The sequence below is a fragment of the Pleurodeles waltl genome, chromosome 7, assembly GCF_031143425.1.
Source record: "Pleurodeles waltl isolate 20211129_DDA chromosome 7, aPleWal1.hap1.20221129, whole genome shotgun sequence".
In the NCBI taxonomy this organism is placed as follows: Eukaryota; Metazoa; Chordata; class Amphibia; order Caudata; family Salamandridae; genus Pleurodeles; species Pleurodeles waltl.
In genome coordinates, this window is record NC_090446.1 from 370,042,793 (window position 1) to 370,064,393 (window position 21,601).

Genomic DNA, 21,601 nt, shown 5'->3' on the forward strand with positions numbered 1-21,601 from the left:
TATCAGTGACAGGGAACTCCTTCTCTGTCACTGACAGGAGGTCCCTCCCCCCAACACTCCCCAGACACCCACCACCCGCTTCATCCACTCTCCCCTTCCCTTCCAACACCCCCCATTCACACACACACACGCAGACACACACTCATCCACACAGACATACACGCATACATACACGCATGCATTCATTCATTCATGAACACACATCCACATTTAAACGCAGACATGCATTCACATTTCCATTCATACACGCATTCACACACATTCAGGATCACACTCACACACCTTCATACACGCACGCAAACAACATTAAACACACACTTGCATTCACGCACACACTCACACATACATGCACACACACCCACTCACACACACAACACCCCCCACCCCTCTCACCTGTCGGAAACCCGACTTACCTGAATTTCAGGAGGTCTTCGGCATGGAACGGGATGGGGCGTTGCTAGCACCAGCAGCGCCCGCCAGAAGAGCACCGCCAGGCTGTATTATTTAACATAATATGTCTGGTGGTGGTCTACTGGCGTGGTGCTGCTGGTGGTAGCAGCGCCACCTAACCACCATCCGCCAGTATGACAACAGCCAGATGTACGCCCTTCTTGTGGCAGAAATCCAGCTGTGGTCATAATTCGGCGAATGGATGGTAGCCGCGGCAATGGTCTTTTGGCAGCCGTCGCCATGGCGGTAGGTGGTTTTTACCCCCATTGTGACAATGAGGGCCTTAGTACCCTCATATACTTTTTTATACATTTTTTGGGTTGGCAACCAGGACCAATCTGGTTTCCTAGGACAACCCAAGTATCATATGCCATGGTGGAATGTATGCAACAGTAGCATGGCACATCAAACCAAAACAAAACAAATAATGCAGTTAACAGGCTGTACTATGCCTTCTAATGCACAGTAGGCCTAGGCCAACCTGCATTCTATCATTTCCTAGACATTTAAAAAAAAAAAAAACACTAACAAAAACTTAGAATAGAACAACCATTAACCCAACTAAAACTTAAGGGGTGAAAACAAAACGAAGTAAAATATGAAATTCTACATTGCAAAGTACAAACATTGGCTAACAACCAAGGCCTAACATCGGAAACATATGTTAATAAATAAATTGATAAACAAATAACACAAAATCTAAAACCAATTAGCGAGAAATCAATACAATACATAACACATAACAAATAATTATAATATGAGAATCAGCTTAAAAAATAAACATTTCCCAAACAACAAATAAAAAAATATATTACTTAAGTTTTAGTTTCTGATGTCCATGATCTCAAAGTAATCCATCAAATGATACATCCCCAAAATAGATAAAACAACTTCAAACGAGTGCAAAAATGTAAAGTATAAAAAAATTATCCACATGTCTAAACCTGTAAAAAAAACAAATTACCATTCAATAATCACAAATAACACTTTTAACATAACAGTTACAATAACTATAAAATAATACAATTTGGGGAACATTAATTTATAACACATAATACATTAAAACATTGAACTACCATAGTTTACAGCAAAAACTAAAATTACAACCTTATGCTTAACCACTGAACCACAACAAAGTCTAATGCAGGAGTAAGCGGAGTAAATTTAATAATTTCATGTTACTCTTTTGATGGGAAATTACTGACATTTATGGTATTTTATCTGTTTATGTCATTTGGCATAAAAATCTGACAGAAGCAAAGGAATAACAATGTTGACAGGAGTGGGCAGCTTCTGGCTTCTGCATTAGTATTTTCATAACAAAAAAAGCATCCTCTAATTCTTTTTGGATGTGCGGATGCATTTTGTACTGAGAAAATAGCACTAGATGCTGAGTATAATTTTGCATTTGTCTGATGATCATGATTTCACATAATTACTCTACAGAAAATTACACGAGTTCCACCTACCCATACTCACAACTAAACACTAACTTGTACTAACTCTACTAACCCAAAACACACCCGCCCAACCCACAAATAACTTAAAAGTTCTCTTACATGATCCGTAGAGCAGCAACAGGGTCCAGTGACAGTAAGCAGCTCAAATGACCCAAAATGAGGATCATAAATTAAAAAACAAATTTACTGAAAAAATGAATGGATAATAAACATTAAAAATGATTATTACCTATCTATTCAAAATAATAGAAAATATGGAACTAATAGAAAATAAATATGAAAAGTTAATACATTTCCAAAGTTTGCGACAATGTCACAGAAATAGCTTTAAAATAATACACATTTGCAATTTACCTAAAAACTAAATTTGCATTCTTTTTAAATAACATGTATTTTAAAAAGCTACATTTCCTTGAAACAATTAACTAAAATATTTAAAAAATAAAGGTAATTAAATTTAAAATTATAAAAAAAAAATCAAAATTAAACAACATACAAAATATTATAAAAACGTTTCATAAACTAAAAAAAATGCTTTTAACATATTTCTTACAATTTTTGTTTTAATTTAAATTGCTAACAAATCTATTCGTAAGTTTGAAAAATTAAAAAACAATGATTGAACATAATGTAACAAATATTTAAAGAAAACAACATTATGGTGGTCATTACAACCCTGGCGGACGGTGTTAAAGTGGAGGTAAGACCACAAACAGGCCGGTGGAAAAAAAAAGGGAATTATGACCGTGGCGGAAACCGCCAACAAAGACAGCCACTTTAACACTCCGACCGCCACGGCGGTACAGACAAGCAGCGCGACGGTCACCACCAACAGACAGGCGGGAGACAAAGTACCGCCCACAGTATCACAACCTACCAATCCGCCACCTTTCCCGGGGCGGATTCTCCATGGATAAAAACACGGCGGAAACAGCCATTTCAAAGGGAAAACGCTCACCTCAAACACTCCACGAGGAAGGAGGGCACCATGGAGCCGGAACTCCAAATACTCCCTGCGATAGTCTTCCTGCTCCTCTACGATGACCATCAACGCCTGCGCCGAAGACAACGGTGAGTACTGCACCTACGACATAGGGGAGGGGGGAGGCAAAAGTCAGGGACACACACACGCAACACCCCCACCCCAACCCTCAACCACTACAACACACACACCAATGCATATCCAAACATTACAGTAACAACCCCCAACCCCCCCAGAAGAATGCAAAGACAAAAGGAAATGAGTGCAACCATTGTAATGTTTAAAAATACAGTAAGCTAATATATACAGATATATATACACATTCAACAAAATATACATCACGATTAGTAGTGCAGGTATGCACCATTCAATGTCCGTGGACCACTGGCCCCAAAATGCATGGGCGAGGCCCACACTAGATACCTGAGCAAAGCGGAGAGAACACTGCTGGGGCATCAGATCGAAATACAACAGGCACCTCAGGGGGATGGGTAGGGGGGCACCTCAGCCAGATGACAGCACCACGCCAGATCCACGAGGGGGCTCCATGCCCATTGATGTATCCTGGGGAGTGCAAAGCCACAGTCTCACAAGTCTTTTCAGTGGGTGGTTTGCCCACTGTACCATCCTGGGGAGTGCAAAGCCACAGTCTCACAAGTCTTTTCAGTGGGTGGTTTGCCCACTGCTTTATCCTGGGAAGTGCAAAGCCACAGTCTCACAAGTCTTTTCAGTGGGTGGTTTGCCCACTGTACCATCCTGGGGAGTGCAAAGCCACAGTCCCACAAGTCTTTTCAGTGGGTGGTTTGCCCACTGTACCATCCTGGGGAGTGCAAAGCCACAGTCTCACATGTCTTTTCAGTGGGTGGTTTGCCCACTGTACCATCCTGGGGAGTGCAAAGCCACAGTCTCACAAGTCTTTTCAGTGGGTGGTTTGCCCACTGCTTTATCCTGGGAAGTGCAAAGCCACAGTCTCACAAGTCTTTTCAGTGGGTGGTTTGCCCACTGTACCATCCTGGGGAGTGCAAAGCCACAGTCTCACAAGTCTTTTCAGTGGGTGGTTTGCCTACTGTACCATCCTGGGGAGTGCAAAGCCACAGTCTCTCAAGTCGATAACAGGCTCCACTGATTCCGGAGGGGGACTGGTGCCCAGAGTGCTTCATCCTGTTAAGGACAGACGGAGTGGATGCATGTCTCCACTGGTTCTGGAGGGGGACTGGTGCCCAGAGTGCATCACTGTCCCCGTGACGACCCCAGTTCCGTCACTGCCCCTGCCGCACATGGGCTAGCGGTGCTAGAGTTGGCGGTGCTTGCCCTGTTCAGCGGTGCTTGCGATGGCGGTCTTTGCCCTGTTCAGCGGTGCTTGCCATGGCGGTCTTTGCCCTGTTCAGCGGTGCTTGACTTTGCAGTTTCTGACCTGTTCAGCGGTACTTGCCATGGCGGTCTATGCCCTGTTCAGCGGTGCTTGACTTTGCAGTTTCTGACCTGTTCAGCGGTGCTTGCCATGGCGGTCTATGCCCTGTTCAGCGGTGCTTGCTCTGTTCAGCGGTGCTTGCCCTGTTCAGCGGTGCTTGCCATGGCGGTCTTTGCCCTGTTCAGCAGTGCTTGCCCTGTTCAGCGGTGCTTGCCATGGCGGTCTATGCCCTGTTCAGCGGTGCTTGCCATGGCGGTCTATGCCCTGTTCAGTGGTGCTTGCCCTGTTCAGCGGTGCTTGCCATGGCGGTCTATGGCCTGTTCAGTGGTGCTTGCCATGGCAGTCTATGCCCTGTTCAGCAGTACTTGCCCTGTTCAGCGGTGCTTGCCATGGCGGTCTTTGCCCTGTTCAGCGGTGCTTGCCATGGCGATCTATGCCCTGTTCAGCGGTGCTTGCCCTGTTCAGCGGTGCTTGCCATGGTGGTTTTTGCCCTGTTCAGCGGTGCTTGCTCTGTTCAGCGGTGCTTGACTTCGCAGTTTCTGACCCGTTCAGAGGTGCTTGCCATGGCGGTCTTTGCCCTGTTCAGCGGTGCTTGCCCTGTTCAGCGGTGCTTGCCATGGCGGTCTTTGCCCTGTTCAGCGATGCTTGCCCTGTTCAGCGGTGCTTGACTTTGCAGTTTCTGACCTGTTCAGCGGTGCTTGCCATGGCGATCTATGCCCTGTTCAGCGGTGCTTGCTCTGTTCAGCGGTGCTTGACTTTGCAGTTTCTGACCCGTTCAGAGGTGCTTGCCATGGCGGTCTTTGCCCTGTTCAGCGGTGCTTGCCCTGTTCAGCGGTGCTTGCCATGGCGGTCTTTGCCCTGTTCAGCGGTGCTTGCCCTGTTCAGCGGTGCTTGACTTTGCAGTTTATGACCTGTTCAGCGGTGCTTGCCATGGCGATCTATGCCCTTTTCAGCGGTGCTCGCCCTGTTCAGCGGTGCTTGCCATGGCGGTCTTTGCCCTTTTCAGTGGTGCTTGCCCTGTTCAGCGGTGCTTGACTTTGCTGTCTCTAACCTGTGCAGCGGTGTTTGCCATGGCGGTCCTTCATTGCCCAGCGGGGCTGTGGCTGCCGGGACCCTCCTGGGCACTGACTCTGGCGGTGGTCTCCTGACCATGGTCTCCTGACCAGTGACGATGGGACTGCCCTCCTGGGCACTGACTCTGGCGGTGGTCTCCTGACCACTGACGATGGGACTGCCCTCCTGGGCACTGACTCTGGCGGTGGCGTCCTGGCCAGTGATGATCGGGCTGGCGGAGGCCTCCTGGGCAGCGGGGATGATGGCGGCCTTCTCCGCCGTGCTGCTCTTCCCAGACTTTGACGCTTTCTTCTGCCCCTTCCCCACCTTGGGAGGAGTCACAGCTGAGTCGACACTCCCCCCGGGACCCATGTGAGCGGCTTTGCCGGCTGGAGTCTTCCCCCTATCCCGTCGGGTACTGTCCAACCTCTGGTGCTTCAGAGGGGGGGGACTGGCTGTGCTTTGGCTCCGTGTCACACTGGCTGCCCTGGTGCCCGGTGCACTCCACATACCTCTAACAGGCACTACTGGTACCGGAGATTTTTTGGCTGAGGTGCTAGTACAGGACCTATGAATTGGAGGGGAGGGTGGTGGGAAAGAGGTCATGGTTGCTCAGGAAAAGTTTCTGACGAACACTGGGACGGGTAGCTGGAGGGGGTCTGGGAGTGGAGGAAGAGGAGGTGGTTGTAGGAGATGTAACTTTTGTTGATTTGGGTTCAGGTGCATGCGCTGGAGGCTGTCGTGAGGTGGATGGATGTTGGGTGTGTGTGTGTGCCCGCGTTTGTGTACTTTGGGAGGGGGCGTCACAGACACACTGGGAGAGGACACAGGGGACGTGTAAATGGTAGTGGGGGTGGTGAGTGCAGGTGAGCGGGGTGTGGTGGTGGGTGTGCTGGTGCGGGACCTAATGGCTGTAGTAGTAATGCATGCAGGCGAGAGTGTAGACGACACTGGGAGGGAGGAGGGAAACGACGAGGAAGGGACACAGTGGAGGCAGTGGATGTTGCTGTGTCTGTATGTGTGTGATGCTTGTGTGAGTGCCTGTGGGATGTGTGGTGCTTTTGTTTGCCTGAGCTTCCCTTGTGTGTTGACATGTGTGCAGGCTGGTCTGATGGTATGCTTGGGATAGGCTGGGGTACAGGGGATTGGGTCTGGGTGGAGAAAGTTGGAGGGGGGAGGCTAGACACAGGGACAATGGCTGCCATCAGTGCTGAGGCCAGAGATTGCAGGGTTCGATGAAGGGCAGCCTGACCAGAATGAATGCCCTCCAGGAATGCATTACTGTGTTGCAACTCCGTTTCTACACCCTGGATGGCATTCACAATGGTAGACTGCCCAACAGTGAGTGACCTGAGGAGGTCAATGGCCTCCTCAATGAGGGCAGCAGAGGTGACAGGGGCAGGGTCTGAGGTGCATGGGGCGAAGGTGATGCCCACCCTCCTGGGTGAGCGGGCACGGGGCGAAGGCTGAGGGGCTGCTGGGAGGGTGTTGCTGGTAGGGGAGGTGGCGGCTGTACCTGTAGAAGTGGGGGGCACAGATGTTGCCGCCACCACAAGGGAGCTCCCAACGGAGGACGAGTCCGTGTCACTGGTTGCTGATCCAGTGACTGCCGTGAAGCTCGTGTATTCGGAGTCCGTGGTGTGGCCCTCCATGGCCATGTGGGATGCAGCCCCCTCATGCTCCGGTGCCACTGTACCTCCGCCTGATGATGCTGATGCACAAAAGAACAGGGAGAGCACAAAAATGCAGGGGGGAACGACAGAAGAAAGACAGGTTGAGTGTATGGCTTACCACTACTGTTGGCGGACAATACAGACATAGCAGCCCCCTGCACTACGCCGCGCTGTTGGGCTCTACAGATGCAGTTCCTGGGATATGGCCTACATGGCTATGGTGGACATCTGCACACATAGATGACACAGGGGCATGTATACCTGTACTTGGCACTCTACAGAGGTAGGGTTGAGTGGCACATGGCCTGCATTACGGAGAGGCCTAGCCTACGGAACTCGCCCTGGCCTAGGGAAACCCACAGCCCTCCTCCCCCACCCAGACCCCTCCACTGCGCGCACAGTCAGCTGAATGAGAGTGTACTCACCCCCTTGTGTCTGCTGTGATGCCCTCAAGCGCCCATCCAACTCAGGGTAGGCCACCGCAAGGATCCTGAACATCAGGGGAGTCATGGTGCGACGGGCACCCCTCCCACGTTGGGAGGCCATCCCCAGCTGAGCCTCCGCCGTCTTCTTGCTCCAGCGGCGAATGTCCTCCCATCTTTTACGGCAGTGGGTGCTCCGTCTCTGGTGGACCCCCAGGGTCCGGACGTCCTTGGAGATGGCACGCCAAATATCCGTCTTCTGGTGGGCGCTGACCTACATGACATGGACAGGGGAAGAAGAGAAGTCATTACCAACTGCACCGTTGAAATGAGTGGCCCACATCTCTGCCCTTGCCATGTGGCACATGCATTCACAGTCCTGCATGCTCACAGAACTCTGCCCCCTTCCTTCTTACGACCAGCCCTCTCCACCCAGGCATAGCCCATACAACTTGCACCCTATGTACTCACCTGTTGGTCTGGAGGACCGTAGAGTAGCGTGTACTGGGGGAGGACCCCGTCCACCAGCTTCTCCAACTCCTGTGCAGTGAAGGCAGGGGCCCTTTCCCCAGACTCACGTGCCATTGTCTCTTCCAGACCGAGGTCACAGCAACACTTGCAGTATAGGTCCTCTCCTGTCAAAGATCAGGTATCGAGTGATTGAACAGATAGAAAATGGCGGTCACATCCGCGGCAGTGACGTCCGCGGCGGTGCGTATCATCACCGCCGGCGCACTTCGTCATTGGCCCCTGGGACCCATAGGGTCCAATGTTAACCAATGCAGCACTGCGCGGCGGTCTTCGACCGCCTACCGCGACGGTGTACAACGCCAGCGCAGTTACTTCACATCCCATTGTCCCAGTTTAGAGGTCAGGCAGCCGCCATTTCAGGGGGCCACATGGCTTCATTTACAACTGCGTCACACATACCTAGGCCTGGACTCAACACTCTTACAGACAACTTTTTGGATTATGTTTCGTGTTCTGTGTAGCTGTGGGAACATACCTCTGAGTTGCTTGACTCTGTGGTCGCTTTTGTCCTTCCTAGGCACCGTCAGCTGGGACATGTGAGGAGATGGCGGAATCCTCCGGTGTACCGACCGCTGGTGGACCTGTTGACAATGGAGGAGCGACATTTAATCATCACCTACAGGTTTGACCGTGCCACAATCCAGGAACTGTGTACCCAGTTGGAGCCTGACCTGATGTCAGCAATCCGCCATCCCACAGGAATCCCCCCTCAAGTGCAAGTGCTATCAGTGCTCCATTTCCTTGCAAGTGGGTCATTTCAAACAACAGTGGCCATGGCATCAGGGATGTCCCAGCCTATGTTTTCCAACGTGTTGTCCAGAGTGTTGTCTGCCCTGCTGAAACACATGAGGAGCTACATCGTTTTCCAGTTCCAGTTGGGGGTGCGGTCCCTCCCCTGACCTCACACGCAAACGCCTGAAGGGAGGTCACGCAGCACACTCATGGTCAATGGCAAGTCATAGTACCATCTGTAAAAGAAACAAGTATGATTTTTCTTGCAAATAACATTTATCATCTAAAAAGTGCTCCTATTTTTCCTTTCCTTGTTTTATAATCAGCAGGACGTTATTGGGTCCCTTTGCTATAATTTTTGCAGGTTCTGGAGGGCCATTTGAGGATTCAACCCACACCTTAGCACTGAGGTTTTTATCTGCTGATCTTATCTTTCCTTGCACTGTTAGAAGGGCTGGGGCAGTCCCCTTCCTCGCCAATCCTTCATAAACTGTAATTATGACAAGTTGGGCAATTCTGTCTCCAATCGGAATGAACTCTGTGGTGTGTGCTGACAAATAGGAAATAGCAAAATCACAGTTTTTATCAAGTCTAGGGGAATGTGCATCCCTCTAACCTGTAAGTGTCTTTTTCTCCCAGGTGTCCACATTTTTGGTGCGCCCCTTTAGCCATCCCCACCAAGTCAGAATCCAGTTTCCCAAATTTCCTGCCACGACTCTTTTCCCCACACCTTCTTTGAGTGAATGAACCAGTTATGTGAATGGCATGTGGGAAGCCAAATGGCTAATCCATCGGCAGTGGACCAAGAATAAGTGTAAAACTGACAAGTCCCAAGCAGCTCTTGCTTTACAGCTTGATACACAGCGTACAACTCTGTATATTAGCTACTTTGTCTTGGTCCTGTGGTGGTCAACAACTTTCAGTAACTAGATTGTATAACATTGCTTTCCAATGTCTTTTGGTACCCACATATTTGAATGAACCATTAGTAAACCAAACATGCTTCCTATCCTCAAGGGACAAGAATTCAAATGGCACATCCTAATTCACTGGTGGCTCTTTCACCTGCGGTACCTCCTGCACCTTCTCCTCATCCTGTACAGGGGCTTGTGATACCTGTTCATATAGACTGCAGGGCCTGCCGGTCCTACTCGAGCCCTGTCCTGTATGTACTATTTCCAGCGTATGATATTTGCCTCTTGTACATGTCCTATACGGTGAGATTTAGGTGAACTCATCACCCACTGCATGATTGGTATTTCAGGTCTCAGAATTAGATTATGACCTGGTGTTATTTCCTTAGTATTCACTAGAGCCCAATAACAGACCAAAAGCTGTTGTTCAAAAGGAGCATAGCGTTCCCCAGAGTCAGGTATATGTCTAGTCCAGAATCCCAGGGGCACCCTCGTCCTTCCCTGTTTCTGCCACATACTCCAATTTGCATATTGTCCCTGAATAGTTACATGTATATCAATGTCTCCCTCTTGCACTGGCCACAAGTCTAAAGTCTGTTGAATTATTTCATTTGCCAAATCAAAAGCACACTGCTGCTTTTCTCTCCATTCAAACCCATGTTTTTTTCTGGTTACTTTGTACCAAAGGGTTAAGATTTTACTCAGATCAGGGTTAATCTGTTTCCAAAAATCAAACAATCTCATGAAACTCTGTGTCTCTTGCTTAGTGCGAGGCATAGCAAACTCCAAAATCGTTTGTTATACCTGTAACAACATCTCTCTATATTCTGGATTCCACTGAATTCCTATAAACTGCATATTTTACAACAGTACCTGTGTTGTGTCTGAATTAATTATAATCATGTACTCTGCAAAAGTTATCTGAATATACCAGTAACATCGTCAACTTCTTGTAGGGTGTAATCTTTTAAAGAATGCATCTCAACTTCTGCCAAAAACTGTGGGCTACTCTGTATTTGTCGTCCAAATATTGGCTGTGCGCGATTCTGCTCATGCAGCTAACACTGGCCTCACCTTTTTTAACTTCCTTATTACTGGAATGTGAAAAGTCAGATTCCCCTGTAACAGTTTGTAATAACTTATTATTTTTTGTCTTAAGTTGTTCCTTCAGTTTCTTATTTTATATTCTAACTGTTTACATCTCTCATGCATTTTTCTGTAAGCAGAAAAAAGTATCCAAACCCTCCTGTCAAGAACAAAAGGGATATCATTCCGTTTGAAAAGCACCTTCTCTAAACATGAAAAGACATTAGGTAATTTTGTTTTACCCAAGCACCCATCCCAAAATGTAGAAAGTCCTGATGAACAAGAAAACACATTGGTGAAGACATCACCAGGCATTTTAATTTCACATGCATTTTCAAACATGGTGTGCGGTGCTTCCCTTAACACTCTGAGTAAAAACATATTTACACTTTTAAATTGTGCACTCTCAACCTCCGACCTCTCTTTTTAGACTGTCCGATCTACACCAAAATGTTTTGATTTTCACTAATGACCGATCTGACAAAAATCTCTGGAATGCACTTCTTAGTTAAAAAAAAACATTTATTATTTCACCACGAGGTTCCTAAAAGGAGATCAGCATGTTGAAAGCACACGTTTAAAAATAGTCACAGCAATGAAAGGAAAACATACCAAAATGATTCTCCACTGCAATATACACAGCAAATATATGTATCTATCGTATAATGCAAAGCAAATAATGAATAAAAAATGTGTCACAGTGTCCTTTCCCCGGGATTTGCATGCTGCTGAACAAAAGGCCCACCTCCCGGCGTCACCAACTCAGAAAGCTATTAAAGCACAGAGTTATGATGAAGCCAGGTGGGGGGAAGGGAATTAGAGTAGGTAACTGCAGGGAGAGAGATCTGAAAAGAAAAGGTTAGAACAAAAAATGCATATACTCCTTCATAGCAGTATAACTCATCAATAGACTCTTGAAATAAAGGTGTCTCCGTAATATCAGATTGAGACCCTTTTGTGAAATGAGGGCAAAGCCCTTTCTTTGAATCATGAAACAAGAACAAACTACAACCTCTGAATCAAGAGATGGCAAGAGCTTTGGACTATGGTCATACTCTGAATATCAATCCTGTAACAAATATGCATTCATAACATAGACGTTTGATCGCAGCCTAGAAATTCTCAAAGACTTAAATATGTATCTCACATATTATGCTTTCCAAAAAGAACAATGAAACTATAATTCGCTTATCTCCGGAATGCTTTCACATTAACAACTATAGACCTGAAAGTTTTACTCATTGAACTTGAAGCACTTTATTCGTTGGGCAAAAGCGCCTTATTTATTGTTCATGAATCGCTTTGATTATTATACTAGAAAGCGATTTTACTTGACTTGTCGGAAGCGCTATGCTCGTTATGCTAAGGGCCGCTTTACTCATGTGGTCTGAATCACTTTGATTGTTGCTCCAAGGGCGTTTTACTCATGTGGACTGAAGTACTTTGATTGCCATGCCAAGGGCGCTTCACTCATGTGGACTGAAGCGCTTTGATTGCAGTGCCAAAGGTGCTTTACTCATGTGGACTGAAGCGCTTTGATTGCTGTGCCAAGGGAGCTTTACTCATGTAGACTGAAGCGCTTTGATTGCCATGCCAAGGGCGCTTTACTCATGTGGACTGAAGCACTTTGATTGTCGTGCAAAAGTGCTTTACTAATGTGAACTGACGCTTTTTGATTGCCGTGCCAAGAGCGCTTTACTCATGTGGCCTGAAGTGCTTTTCTCGTTGTGCTAAGGGGCGCTTTACCTTTGGAAGTATCAACTCCCTTCAAGATTGGACTCATCAAGACCTTACCGCTATGGGTACGACCTAGTCGTATCTGAATTCACCATGGAAACAAGGCTACTCTTAGTTGCTGTCAATCTGCCTTGCAGGAAATGTGCTCTTCTTCAGAGGAACCCCCACGAGGTCTGACTGCATCAAAGTCTTCAAAATAGTGAGCAATGTGCTTGGGTGTGGCTGGACTTTATAGGCCTGCCACACCCCAAGATGGCTGCTGCCTCTAAATACATGGGAATTGTCGTCCCTTCATAGAGTGGCACTGATAAGTGCCTCTTGTCCACCAATGTCCTGACCCTGCAGCTACATGAGCTTAACCACAGGGCAGACAACGCTAATGACCACTTTTAGAACAAGTGGTGCGCATGAAGTGCCGCAAATCCACGCAGCGGAGTTTCGGGCGGGATCTGGACCTCGCACAGCCTTATTCCTGACATTACACCCCTCTCCCAAATGTGGTCCAGGGCCCGGCTCATCAGGATGGAGTAGGTGAAAGCATCGCACCAAACGTGGTGCATGGACATGTCTTGCAGGTTCCCAAGAGTCATTTTCTGGTCCGTATCCTTTCGAGGACACCAAGTACCAAAGGGAAGACCCACGATATCTGGAGTCTAAGATAGATCGCACCTCATACTCCCCATGACCTTGGACTAATAGAGGAGCAGGTTGTGTGACACTTGAGGGTGAAGCAAAGTGTGAAACACCGGATGAATTTTCAAAGACAATGGTAATTTTAGTTTATATATTATTGGGTTCACTTGCTACAGAACTTCATCGGGTCCTATGAATTTTGGATGAAACATATTTTTAGTTTTGAAATACAAAGTTTTTCGTGGATAACCATCACTATCTTTGTCTGTGTACTGAGGACCAGGCTGGTGTTTTTGTCATATTGCATTTTATATTTTGTCTTTGCTTGCTGAAGATTTGTTTGCAATTGTGAATGGACCATTTTCACGTGTGTTAACATGTCCATGACTGCTGGAGTGGTTTGAGTAGAAGCAGGTAGCGTGACTGGCAAAATGTGCGGATGACGCCAAAATAAACCATAGAAAGGAGTTGAGTTTATTGAAGAGTGGTGAGAGTTATTATGCGCCAGTTCTGCAAGCCACAAAAGATCCAGCCAGGTTTTAGGAGACTTTGTTGCATAACATCGTAAGTATTGTTTTAGAGTTTGGTTAAGTCTCTCTGTTTGACCATCCGTTTGTGGATGATAACTAGTGGATAAAGTTGAATCGATTCGTACAGCCTTGCACCATTGCTGCCAAAAACGTGCAGAAAATGGTGTCCCTCTATCAGAGACGATGACTCTTGGAAGTCCATGAAGGTGAACTATGTTTTCTAAGATGATAGTTGCGAAGGTGTCGGAGGTGGGGAGCCCTTTACAGGCAATGAATTGAGCATATTTGGTAAGGCTATCCACCATCATTAAATGGTTGTAGATTGCTATATCTGAGGAAGACCAGTAATAAAATCCATAGAGATACGTTCCCATGCATGATTGGGATGAGTAGAGGTATCAGTAGACCTTTGGGCTTGCTATGTTCGCTTTTGCCTCTTGCACATTCTTCACATGATTGTAGAATTTGCTTAAGGTCGTGAACAAATGTCGGCCACCAAAAATACCTTTTCATGAGTTCTAGTGTTTTTTAAGGACCTGGATGACCTGCAAGAGGATGACTATGCAACCAATGAAAAGCTGTCTCTCTTAACTCCTCAGTAGGCAGAGATTCGTGTAAAGGTAAGCCTTGTTGAATTTACCTTTTGGTGTCTTGTTGTAACCACTCTTGCCACTTGGTGATGTGAAAATCATTACGAATGAGATCAAAGAATTATTAAACTGCTGCTAAACACAACACTTTTGAAGGCGTTATAATAGGCATGGGTTTTTGTTCAGTATGTGTAATCCCCCCTCAAGTGCAAGTGCTATCAGTGCTCCATTCCCTTGCAAGTGGGTCATTTCAAACAACAGTGGCCATGGCATCAGGGATGTCCCAGCCTATGCTTTCCAACGTGTTGTCCAGAGTGTTGTCTGTCCTGCTGAAACACATGAGGAGCTACATCGTTTTCCAGTTCCCGTTGGGGGTGCGGTCCCTCCCTTGACCTCACACGCAAACGCCTGAAGGGAGGTCACGCAGCGCACTCATGGTCAATGGCAAGTCATAGTAAAATCTGTAAAAGAAACAAGTATGATTTTTCTTGCAAATAACATTTATCATCTAAAAAGTGCTCCCATTTTTCCTTTCCTTGTTTTATAATCAGCAGGACGTTATTGGGTCCCTTTGCTATACTTTTTGCAGGTTCTGGAGGGCCATTTGAGGATTCAACCCACACCTTATGTAGGAAAGTACCATCTTGCCTGGCATGTTACCCCCATATTTCACTGTATATATGTTGTTTTAGTTGTATGTGTCACTGGGACCCTGCCAGCCAGGGCCCCAGTGCTCATAAGTGTGCCCTGTATGTGATACCTGTGTTATGACTAACTGTCTCACTGAGGCTCTGCTATCCAGAACCTCAGTGGTTATGCTCTCTCATTTCTTTCCAAATTGTCACTAACAGGCTAGTGACCAATTTCACCAATTTACATTGGCATACTGGAACACCCTTATAATTCCCTAGTATATGGTACTAAGGTACCCAGGGTATTGGGGTTCCAGGAGATCCCTATGGGCTGCAGCATTTCTTTTGCCACCCATAGGGAGCTCTGACAATTCTTACACAGGCCTGCCACTGCAGCCTGAGTGAAATAACGTCCACGTTATTTCACAGCCATTTACCACTGCACTTAAATAACTTATAAGTCACCTATATGTCTAACCTTTACTTGGTAAAGGTTGGCTGCTAAGTTACTTAGTGTGTGGGCTCCCTGGCACTAGCCAAGGTGCCCCCACATTGTTCAGGGCAAATTCCCCGGACTTTGTGAGTGCGGAACACCATTACACGCGTGCACTATACATATGTCACGACATATGTATAGCGTCACAATGGTAATTCCGAACATGGCCATGTAACATGTCTAAGATCATAGAATTGTCACCCCAATGCCATTCTGGCATTGTGGAGACAATTCCATGATCCCCCGAGTCTCTAGCTCAGACCCGGGTACTGCCAAACTACCTTTCCCGGGGTTTCACTGCAGCTGCTGCTGCTGCCAACCCCTCAGACAGGTTTCTGCCCTCCTGGGGTCCAGCCAGGCTTGGCCCAGGAAGGCAGAACAAAGGACTTCCTCAGAGAGAGGGTGTTACACCCTCTCCCTTTGGAAAAAGGTGTCAGGGCTGGGGAGGAGTAGCCTCCCCCAGCCTCTGGAAATGCTTTCATGGGCACAGATGGTGCCCATCTCTGCATAAGCCAGTCTACACCGGTTCAGGGATCCCCCAGCCCGGCTCTGGCGTGAAACTGGACAAAGGAAAGGGGAGTGACCACTCCCCTGACCTGCACCTCCCCTGGGAGGTGCCCAGAGCTCCTCCAGTGTGCTCCAGACCTCTGCCATCTTGGAAACAGAGGTGCTGCTGGCACACTGGACTGCTCTGAGTGGCCAGGGCCAGCAGGTGACATCAGAGACTCCTTCTGATAGGCTCCTCCAGGTGTTGCTAGCCTCTCTCCTAGGTAGCCAAACCTCCTTTTCTGGCTATTTAGGGTCTCTGCTCTGGGGAATTCTTTAGATAACGAATGCAAGAGCTCATCAGAGTTCCTCTGCATCTCTCTCTTCACCTTCTGCCAAGGAATCGACTGCTGACCGCGCTGGAAGCCTGCAAAACTGCAACAAAGTAGCAAAGACGACTACTGCGACCTTGTAACGCTGATCCTGCCGCCTTCTCGACGGTTTTCCTGGTGGTGCATGCTGTGGGGGTAGTCTGCCTCCTCTCTGCACTAGAAGCTCTGAAGAAATCTCCTGTGGGTCGACGGAATCTTCCCCCTGCAACCGCAGGCACCAAAGAACTGCATCACCGGTCCTCTGGTTCTCCTCTCAGCACGACGAGCGAGGTCCTTTGAACTCAGCAACTCTGTCCAAGTGACTCCCACAGTCCAGTGACTCTTCAGTCCAAGTTTGGTGGAGGTAAGTCCTTGACTCCCCACGCTAGACTGCATTGCTGGGAACCACGTGTTTTGCAGCTACTCTGGCTCCTGTGCACTCTTCCAGGATTTCCTTTGTGCACAGCCAAGCCTGGGTCCCCGGCGCTCTAACCTGCAGTGCACGACCTCCTGAGTTGTCCTCCGGCATCGTGGGAACCTCCTTTGTGAGTTCGGGTGAGCTCCAGTTCACTCCACTTCGTAGTGCCTGTTCCGGCACTTCTGTGGGTGCTGCTTGCTTTTGAGTGGGCTCTTTGTCTTGCTGGACGCCCCCTCTGTCTCCTCACGCAATTGGCGACATCCTGGTCTCTCCTGGGCCACAGCAGCATCCAAAAACCCTAACCACGACCCTTGCAGCTAGCAAGGCTTGTTTGCGGTCTTTCTGCACAAAAACACATCTGCACGACTCTTCACGAAGTGGAACATCCATCCTCTAAAGGAGAAGTTTTTAGCCCTTGTCGTTCTTGCAGAATCCACAGCTTCTACCATCCCATGACACCTTCTTTGCACCCACAGCTGGCATTTCCTGGGCATCTGCCCACTCCCGACTTGATTGTGACTCTTGGACTTGGTCCCCTTGTTCCACAGGTACTCTCGTCAGGAAATCCATCGCTGTTGCATTGCTGGTGTTGGTCTTTCTTGCAGAATTCCCCTATCACGACTCCAGTGCTCTCTGGGGAACTTCGGTGCACTTTGCACCCACTTTTCAGGGTCTTGGGGTGGGCTATTTTTTTAACCCTCACTGTTTTCTTACAGTCCCAGCGACCCTCTACGAGGTCACATAGGTTTGGGGTCCATTCGTGGTTCGCATTCCACTTCTAGAGTATATGGTTTTTGTTGCCCCTATCCCTATGTGCTCCCATTGCATTCTATTGTGACTATACATTGTTTGCACTGTTTTCTATTGCTATTACTGCATATTTTAATATTGTGTACATATATCTTGTGTATATTTGCTATCCTCATACTGAGGGTACTCACTGAGATACTGTGGCATATTGTCATAAAAATAAAGTACCTTTATTTTTAGTATATCTGTGTATCTGTGTATTGTGTTTTCTTATGATATTGTGCAAGTGACACTAGTGGTACTGTAGGAGCTTCACTCGTCTCCTAGTTCAGCCTAAGCTGCTCTGCTAAGCTACCTTTTCTATCAGCCTAAGCTGCTAGACACCCCTCTACACTAATAAGGGATACCTGGGCCTGGTGCAAGGTGTAAGTACCCCTTGGTACTCACTACAAGCCAGTCCAGCCTCCTACACCTTAGCACTGAGGTTTTTATCTGCTGATCTTATCTTTCCTTGCACTGTTAGAAGGGCTGGGGCAGTCCCCTTCCTCGCCAATCCTTCATAAACTGCAATTATGACAAGTTGGGCAATTCTGTCTCCAATCAGAATGAACACTGTTGTGTGTGCTGACAAATAGGAAATTGCAAAATCACAGTTTTTATCAAGTCTAGGGGAATGTGCATCCCTCTAACCTGTAAGTGTCTTTTTCTCCCAGGTGTCCACATTTTTGGTGCGCCCCTTTAGCCATCCCCACCAAGTCAGAATCCAGTTTCCCAGATTTCCTGCCACAACTCTTTGCCCCACAACTTCTTTGAGTGAATGAACCAGTTATGTGAATGGCATGTGGGAAGCCAAATGGCTAATCCATCGGCAGTGGACCAAGAATAAGTGTAAAACTGACAAGTCCCAAGCAGCTCTTGCTTTACAGCTTGATACACAGCGTACAACTCTGTATATTGGCTACTTTTTCTTGGTCCTGTGGTGGTCAACAACTTTCAGTAACTAGATTGTATAACATTGCTTTCCAATGTCTTTTGGTACCCACATATTTGAATGAACCATTAGTAAACCAAACATGCTTCCTATCCTCAAGGGACAAGAATTCAAATGGCACACCGTATTTCACTGGTGACTCTTTCACCTGCAGTACCTCCTGCACCTTCTCCTCATCCTGTACAGGGGCTTGTGATACCTGTTCATATAGGCTGCAGTGCCTGCCGGTCCTACTCAAGCCCTGTCCTGTATGTACTATTTCCAGCGTATGATATTAGCCTCTTGTACATGTCCTATACAGTGAGATTTAGGTGAACTCATCACCCACTACATGATTGGTATTTCAGGTCTCAGAATTAGATTATGACCTGGTGTTATTTGCTTAGTAATCACTAGAGCCCAATAACAGACCAAAAGTTGTTGTTCAAAAGGAGCATAGCGTTCCCCAGAGTCAGGTATATGTCTAGTCCAGAATCCCAGGGGCACCCTCGTCCTTCCCTGTTTCTGCCACATACTCCAATTTGCATATTGTCCCTGAACAGTTACATGTAAATCAATGTCTCCCTCTTACACTGGCCACAAGTCTAAAGTCTGTTGAATTATTTCATTTGCCAAATCAAAAGCACACTGCTGCTTTTCTCTCCATAGAAACCCATGTTTTTTTCTGGTTACTTTGTACCAAAGGGTTAAGATTTTACTCAGATCAGGGTTAATCTGTTTCCAAAAATCAAACAATCTCATGAAACTCTGTGTCTCTTGCTTAGTGCGAGGCATAGCAAACTCCAAAATCTTTTGTTTTACCTGTAGCAACATCTCTCTATGTTCTGGATTCCACTGAATTCCTATAAACTGCATATTTTACAACAGTACCTGTGTTGTGTCTGAATTAATTATAATTATGCACTCTGCAAAAGTTATCTGAATATACCAGTAACATCGTCAACTTCTTGTTGGGTGTAATCTTTTAAAGAATGCATCTCAACTTCTGCCAAAAACTGTGGGCTACTCTGTATTTGTCGTCCAAATATTGGCTGTGCGCGATTCTGCTCATGCAGCTAACACTGGCCTCACCTTTTTTAACTTCCTTATTACTGGAATGTGAAAAGTCAGATTCCCCTGTAACAGCTTGTAATAACTTATTATTTTTTGTCTTAAGTTGTTCCTTCAGTTTCTTATTTTCATATTCTAACTGTTTACAGATCTCATGCATTTTTCTGTAAGCAGAAAAAAGTATCCAAACCCTCCTGTCAAGAACAAAAGGGTTATCATTCCGTTTGAAAAGCACCTTCTCTAAACATGAAAAGACATTAGGTAATTTTGTTTTACCCAAGCACCCATCCCAAAATGTAGAAAGTCCTGATGAACAAGAAAACACATTGGTGAAGACATCACCAGGCATTTTAATTTCACATGCATTTTCAAACATGGTGTGCGGTGCTTCTCTTAACACTCTGAGTAAAAACATATTTACACTTTTAAATTGTGCACTCTCAACCTCCGACCTCTCTTTTTAGACTGTCCGATCTACACCAAAATGTTTTGATTTTCACTAATGACCGACCTGACAAAAATCTCTGGAATGCACTTCTTAGTTAAAAAAAAACATTTATTATTTCACCACGATGTTCCTAAAAGGAGATCAGCATGTTGAAAGCACACGTTTAAAAATAGTCACAGCAATGAAAGGAAAACATACCAAAATGATTCTCCACTGCAATATACACAACAAATATATGTATCTATCGTATAATGCAAAGCAAATAATGAATAAAAAATGTGTCACAGTGTCCTTTCCCCGGGATTTGCATGCTGCTGAACAAAAGGCCCACCTCCCGGCGTCACCAACTCAGAAAGCTATTATAGCACAGAGTTATGATGAAGCCAGGTGGGGGGAAGGGAATTAGGGTAGGTAACTGCAGGGAGAGAGATCTGAAAAGAAAAGGTTAGAACAAAAAATGCATATACTCATTCATAGCAGTATAACTCATCAATAGACTCTTGAAATAAAGGTGTCTCCGTGATATCGGATTGAGACCCTTTTGTGAAATGAGGGCAAAGCCCTTCCTTTGAATCATGAAACAAGAACAAACTACAACCTCTGAATCAAGAGATGGCAAGAGCTTTGGACTATGGTCATACTCTGAATATCAATCCTGTAACAAATATGCATTCATAACATAGACGTTTGATCGCAGCATAGAAATTCTCAAAGATTTAAATATGTATCTCACATATTATGCTTTCCAAAAAGAACAATGAAACTATAATTCGCTTATCTCCGGAATGCTTTCACATTAACAACTATAGCCTTGAAAGTTTTACTCATTGAACTTGAAGCACTTTATTCGTTGGGCACAAGCGCCTTATTTATTGTTCATGAATCGCTTTGATTATTATACCAGAAAGCGATTTTACTTGATTTGTCGGAAACTCTATGCTAGTTATGCTAAGGGCCGCTTTACTCATGTGGTCTGAATCACTTTGATTGCTGCTCCAAGGGCGTTTTACTCATGTGGACTGAAGTACTTTGATTGCCATTCCAAGGGCGCTTTACTCATATGGACTGAAGCGCTTTGATTGCCGCGCCAAGGGCGCTTTACTCAGGTGGACTGAAGCGCTTTGATTGCCGAGCCAAGAGCGCTTTACTCATGTGGACTGCAGCACTTCAATTGCTGTGCCAAGAGCGCTTTACTCATGTGGCTTGAAGCGCTATGCTTGTTGTGCTAAGGGGCGCTTCACCTTTGGAAGTATCAACTCCCTTCAAGATTGGACTCATCAAGACCTTTCCGCTACGAGTACGACCTACTCATATCTGAATTTACCATGGAAACAAGGATACTCCCAGTTGTTTTCAACCTGCCTTGCAGGAAATCTGCTCTTCTTCCCCCACAAGGTCTGACTGCATCAAAGTCTTCAAAATAGTGAGCAATGTGCTTGGGCGTGGCTGGACTTTATAGGCCTGCCACACCCCAAGATGGTTGCTGCCTCTAAAAACATGGGAATTGTAGTCCCTTCATAGAATGGCACTGATAAGTGCATCTTGTCAACCAATGTCCTGACCTTGCAGCTACATGAGCTTTACCTCGGGGCAGACGACGCTGGTGACCACTTTTAGAACAAGAGGGGATGACAAGTGGTGCACAGGAAGCGCCGCAAATCTGCGCAGCGGAGTTTCGGGAGGGACCTGGACCGCGCATAGCCTTATTCCTGACAAAATGCATCACCTTAGGGTTTGCCAGGTGCTTCATCTTTC

General features: G+C 46.5%; 1 pseudogene; it reads left to right on the forward strand.

The window, feature by feature from the left end:
- Window positions 1-2,950: 2,950 nt before the first annotated feature.
- The window catches only part of LOC138246878 (protein downstream neighbor of son homolog), a 50,652-nt pseudogene continuing 32,001 nt past the window's right edge, over window positions 2,951-21,601 (forward strand).